Source organism: Sceloporus undulatus, chromosome 4 (assembly GCF_019175285.1).
Source record: "Sceloporus undulatus isolate JIND9_A2432 ecotype Alabama chromosome 4, SceUnd_v1.1, whole genome shotgun sequence".
Classification (NCBI taxonomy): domain Eukaryota; kingdom Metazoa; phylum Chordata; class Lepidosauria; order Squamata; family Phrynosomatidae; genus Sceloporus; species Sceloporus undulatus.
This window is the reverse complement of record NC_056525.1, coordinates 95,154,770-95,161,664: the sequence shown is the minus strand read 5'-3', so window position 1 is coordinate 95,161,664 and position 6,895 is coordinate 95,154,770.

The following is a 6,895-nucleotide window of genomic DNA, read 5'->3' as shown; positions in this document are numbered from 1 at the left end:
CTTTTTTTTTTTTAGTACAGAAACCTCTTACCTATTGTGCAACTAGGTATGAGCAGAACCAAAGAGAGATATCATACTCAGTTAGCTGATGTATCTATTTCAATGATGGGTATGCACTTCTAATACACTTTGGAAAATTGAGTCACAGCACGGGTGAATGTACAGCAATAGTTTTTAATATGTTATGTCAGTTTTCACCATAGGGGTTTGGATGAGCCTACAGACCACCCTCCTGTTATAATTCCAGTTTTTCTAAACCCCCGCAAGATGTCCTTTACCAGGGAGCTTGGCTCTGCCTATCATATAAAGCAGCCAAGTTCATGTATGCAAGCAACTTCCCACGCTTATATTATTGTTTCATTCTGGCAAATCTGGAGGTGTATAGCGTGAGAGCACTGCTAATGCACCCTATGGGAAGTTGTGTTTTTTCTCCCCTGACTACTCATTTGGCCTAAACTATGACCAAGTGTGACATGCATGTAACAGCAAGTAAGATTAGTTGATGCTGGCTGGCCAGGAATCAGAACAAACCCTGTATTTAAACATACAGGGGGAGACGGACTAAAGTTGACTTTTACATGTGAAAGTTAGTGATCGATCCACCCTTAATTGTTGCATGTCTGTAGACAATGGCAAGGTGAAAGGAAATGATATGAAATGAGCACAGAACAGTTTCAAAACATGGGAGAGAGTTTTGTAGATTTCTTGCTCTCCAGACTTCAGCTTCTAAAATACAACTCATTTGCAATACTTAAGGCTACTTACAACCCCAAACTCTATTATATCATCTGTATTCATTAGAAACAGACATCATTCCCTAAGTCTGCAAATCATTTTCTTTGAATGGGTGGTCTCCATGTACTTTTCCTACTTTTTAATACAAAACCCTCATTGATAGGACTTTGGAAAACACTATATATTTGTTATACACAGTTTCAACAGTGAATGATCTGAATGTTAAAAAAAAAAAGAGGGAGGGAGAAGAAATAAATACTTTAGATATTTCCAACATTGTTCATCCTATATGCACTTTGTTTTTAAAGCTGTACACCTCTTGAGTCAGGATTGAGTCAGCATGCCTTCACTTCTGATTCAGCTCATATGATACTGCATGACTGATGCAAAGACGTTAAATGTGCTATCAAGAAATCCTGTTTTTTCCCCTTTTGCCCCGCTTTATCACAACAGAATTCGACTGAATAACGATCAAATTTGATTCCCAGTGGGAACCAAGGTTGTATTACCCGATTTGCAATTCGCTTTAAATTGTAGTGGGAATGACCCCGAAGACACACAGCATATGTTTAGATCACAACCATATGGTGAAATCTCATGGAAGACATCAGATGTTCTAGAATGGTTTCTAAAGACGATACTTTCCACAGGCTTCACAGGAAATGTGTGGTACAGCAGGTATTACATTTATTTTTAACATCCATGACGCTCAATCTACATTTCCAGGAACAAGTGTCCAGTAGTCATTGCCAGAACAGAACTTAACCTGACTATTGGGAGAAATCTGTTCATTGGCATTTTTGTCTCCCAAATACCACCAAGCAGCATTAGACTTGTCCAGGTCAGTTCTATGAGAACATGTGGTCAGTATTTAGAAGGAAACCTTAAATTCTGGGATATGACAAATGCCAGCTGTCAGCACAAGATGAGTACAGCTGTAAGGAATAACAATCACATCCCTGTAAGGAGATACATTAACTGAATTTTCCAGTGCTGCACTGTATCAAAAGCAAAAGGAGGAGTCTGGGTCTACAGAAGCCCCCAACATACTGATCTATAAACCAGCCCAATAACTGAAAATAAGTCTTGTATAAAAATGCTCCTATGTCTCTGTCTTTATGTTCATTTGTTTATAGAACACCTTTCAGGACAGACTCTAAAGTTTATCCACCAGACAGAAAATGTCTGTTTCTAACATATAGGATTTGTACATGAAGGGAGAATTAAATATGGGAAATCCTCATGCAGATGATGAACTGTCTGCAGTGATTACTTAACTCCCTATGATCCCCTGACATTTGGTCTTGGGTCTGAGATGTAGCCATTTGCAATGCACTCCTCTATGTATCTACAAATTTACAATGCAGCCCCATGTGTGTCTGTTCATTGTGTCCACTCAGTTCAACAGAGTGGGTACCTAGGTAAATATAACACCATAGCTTTTAACATCATCCAGGTAGCTATGCATGGAGGGGACAAGTAGCTACAAGACCTTGTAACACATGAGATTATTGCACTGCCCTTTCCCATCCTTTCCTCCCAAGCTAGGTGCATGATGCAAACTTTAGTACATAGATTTTATTTCACACCTCTGTGCCCAGGCAGGAAGCATCTCATACTTTATGGTGGCATCCCGTACCCACACTTTTTGGAAGAATGGGATTTTCCTGTTCTGTGCAAGATCCAGGAGAAATCTGGACCAGGTATGGAATGCCATGATTAGGTACAGGATGCCTCCTATCTGGACACAGAGGTGTGCAATAAAATCCTTGTACCAAAGTTTACATCCTGCGCCTAGTTCAGGAGGAAAGGATGGGAAAGGGCGGTGCAATAATCTCCATAGAAAAATTCAAGAGATTCATGTTAGCATCCCAATTGGTCTTCTAGTCAGGGACTTAAATGAAAGCCTGTAGTTTATTCAGAGGGTATTATAAATAGATGCCACGGGGGGGGGGGGGGGACATGAAAAATACATACATAATAGTACACACCTTATATAACAAAGCCTCTGGCAAAGAAGCTCCTCTTTACAAAGTCTATTTATGCCCACCAACCCTCCCCCCCTTTCCTATTTGTCTGCTTGTCTAGCTGGAAGATTGTTGTTGTTAGCATCAGTATTTGCAGGATGGTGAAAGAGGGCTACAGAAACACAGCCTTTCAGTGTCCAGTTGAAGCAGTGTGTCTGCAGTAAACAATGTAATAAAGCTTGAGCTTGGAAAGAAAGGGATTCTACTCTAGCCAACCCTTGTGCATATGCCTGCCTATAAAAGGCAACTAATCTATACCTGCCTCCAAAATCTTTTAAGGAGTATGTAGAAACAACAAAAGAGAGAGAGAAAAGGGGTAAGCAGATAAGTGTATTTAACCAACTAGCCTCTGCATGCCACTCGAATAGAAATCATAAGAAAGCTGAAACTTGGTGAAAGAAAGAAAAATATCTCAATGCATTATAGGAAAAGTCTTCAAGTGGTTTCCAGAAGGTTCAAAATGTTTTTTGTTTACTTATCGAAGGCCTACCTGTCCTGTTTGTTTTTGGTTTTTCATTTCAGGCAAATATATTGTTAGTTCTGAATAAAATGTTTGCTGACATATTGAATTGCCCTTCATTTTTTTTGTATCCCAATCACCATATTATTTCTGCCTGTTACCAAATTTTCTGGAATAATGGTATGCCCAGAAGCACTTCTACTTTGTTAAGATATACCTATACCTATACGCGAACTTTGTGGGATGCTTTTAGAAGGGAGGGTGCTCATTAAATCCACAAGTCTTGACTGTGGCTTTCCCCACTTTGGTGAAAACAATAAAATAATTGGTAAGGGTGGTGGTGGTCACTACAAACAATTTGGGGATCAGCCAGGCTCCCACTGTAACCAGAAAGGAAATGAAGAGGGAGCAGCGAATATTAATCTCATAACAATGTAATTTATCATCAAGTTATAATGATGCATATTGCTGAATATCTTCCTTGTCAAACTGGCAAAATTTCTGCCTATTAATTACAAGAATCTCAAGTGATTCAGATGTATGTGTAACTAAACTCATAAGAGAGATCTGTAAGGGCCTTGCTACTTTACTCAGTCTCTCCACCACCAATTATTAATTCCGCCACCAAATACATTTTATAGTCACAGAACACCCTGTTATTTTATCCCTGGAAAAATGGTGCTGTCAGTCAGAGAAAATCAATTTCTTGCTTTTATGGTTGCTCCGTACAATCCTGTAAGCACCATTTGTAATGGAAAATAAGATAAATTGAATAAATAAAACTCAGTGTGCCTGGAAACATAGCTTGGAATATTAACTTTTAAAAAATAATTTGCTCAAGTTATCATTACAAAACTCCTGAAAGTTTATAGACACTCTTACACCATAAATGTATTCCTTAATTCTCTTTATCTCTCTATTTCTCCAAAGTAAGATAAATATTTTTTTTACTGCTGATACTTACTGATATTTTTTATTATTCAGCAGCACAAGCCAACACCTGAACCATGTATTATTTCTCCTCCACTATTTACTGGTGCAACACCCTCATGACTATGAAAGTTACTAGAAGGTTAACTGCTCCACAGAAAGGTATGATGCTATCCTTCAATGAATTACAATTGTTACATAATATACTTACACTTTAGCTATTGGAGACACCATTTAATTAAAAATAACTAGTTATTTTAACCAGTTAGTGACAGATTCTGGGAATTCCATTAGAACATAAATATTATACTGTTGTAGGGAAACATGAAGGTTATGATGTATTATATGGATTATGAATGGTGTATGTGTTTGTTTGTCTGTTTGTATTGTATTGCTGTAATGTACATTTTAATAATAATTGATTTTAAAAAAACATAAATATTATACTGTTGGTAGTTAGTAGAATAGTTTCTTTCCTCAATATACTGTAACTAAAAACAAAAGCTTTGGCTTTCCAGCTGAAAACCCTAAACCTATAGCACTCAGGTGCTACTTATTAAAGAACATGAGTGAAATAAGCTGGTCTCCTTCTCCATATCCATTACATGAACAAGGCACTTTTAAAGGAGCCCTGAAAAGCAACAGCAAGATTATCAGTTTTAAAAAACCAAGCTGATAGACCTAGTGAGATGACATACAAAGATTTGGATACTGCGGTAACCATACTATGTGTACATATATTTGATTGTGTATCATCTCTATACTGTATTTTAATTTTAATAAAGAAAAAAGAACCCTGTAGAAAGAAATCCTATTTAAATGGACTATCTTATGGTTGTTGTTAATGGTTGTTGTGTGACTTCAATTTGTTTCTGACACAGGGTTTTCTTAGCAAGATCTGTACAAAATAGGAGTTGTCTTCTGTCTCCCTTTGAGGCTGAGAGAGTGTGACTTGCCCAAGGTCATTAGGTGGGGGTTTGAGCCCTAGTCTCCCAGAGTCCTAGTCCAATATTCAAACCACTACACTACACTGGATTGTTACAATACTATAAAATCAACCAATTCACAAAAATAAATGTAACACATGCATGCAACATTTTTCTCATAAAACCTAAAGAAAATATCCTTTTCAGAAGTCATTTTAGAACAGCCAGTATTTCCATGGGAATTTACCATATAATTATGGTCTGAATATGGGCTGAATGTCTTGATTTGCTACCATGAAAAGGCAGAAATTACTTAATTTTAAGACCTATATTTTCTGTAAAATGTAAGAACCCAATACTACCTTTCGTCTATCCCAGAGTTGCAAGCCAAGTGTCCAGTTGCACTTTGCATAAGGACATAAGAGAATAGCACATTCCCACTCATGTTCCCCATACTGTCGCAAAGACATGAGGTCGTATATCTCATTCACAATTAGTAGTAATTGATGGCCTACACACACAATGGGGATTATTATTTAAGAACTCACAAAAAAATGAGCATTGTTTTTGAAAAACCTGGAAAATGTTACAATACTCAGACTGTGTACAGACAAATTATGTGGATGAGCAGAAGCACTTTTTCCCCTTAGTACTACCATGGTATCTTGATCCAGCATCAGAAGCTTGTCAATTTTACAAGCATGAGGTAGAAAGAGAGACAAGCTACACTATAGAAGTAGCACTTTTTTTGGCAGTAATTGCAACAACATTTTCTAATAAACTAAGAGGAGCTTTATGAATACACTGTTATATTTTCAGTTACTAAAAAATAATACAAAAAAGACAACCACTAACATCAAAAGTTCTGCAAGCTGTCTATGAGAGGGAAAAGTGTATTTGCTTACTGAAGTATGTCTCTTTAAGCTGACTTATGGCATAGTCAGGAATTTCACAGAGTTTTCTTAGACAATAAATACTTAAAGGTGGTTTATTATTATCTTCTCCTGCATATGGCCTTCAGATCCAGTAATTGCTTACAGTCTCCTATCCAAGTACTAACCAGGCCAGAGCTGCTTAGCTTCTGTGATCAGAGGGGATCTGGTGCCTTCAGGGTATTTAGGCAATTTGCCCAGTGGACACCAATAGCCAACTATGCCATTCAAACCAGCTTGCACAACCATCTAGTAAAGCAATACCATCCAGGCTTCCAAAAATTTGTTTCAGATTTTAAAGATCACGTATAATACATTTCCAAAATACACCAGAAACTATGGCTGCACACAAAACAAACCTGAGTACTTTCAAGTTGGATGTAGGTTTATGGAAGCCTTAGCATTCAACAATTACTCAGTTACTTAAGACGTACCATTGTGTACAATGGATAAACTGGTTTGTTTGTTTGTTTGTTTGTAGCTGACTATTAGAATGAAAAAATCCTTCCTCGGGTTTTTATGAACAATATATGGAATATTAAGTCCTGTAAACATTAGCCTTGACCAGTGGCTTAAATAAAGTCTCCATCAATCATAGGAGTTTACACGATTTAATTTAATAGGCATATGGATAAAAACAATAATTCTGAAGCAAGAAGTACAGGTATACTTCATTTTTTTAGACAATGCATATCCATTGAAGTAAGGATCTTTTAAAAGGGCAAGTTTTTATTTTTCAGTGATTTTGAAACTCCTAACAATGTTAGTTTCCAGACAAGTATTTAGCATGCTTTTCAATAAACATGGCTCTGCAGTACCACTGGGGATGACAGTTTCAAATACTGTATAATCTTTGGGTTTAAGGCAATGAGACACAGTACTGAG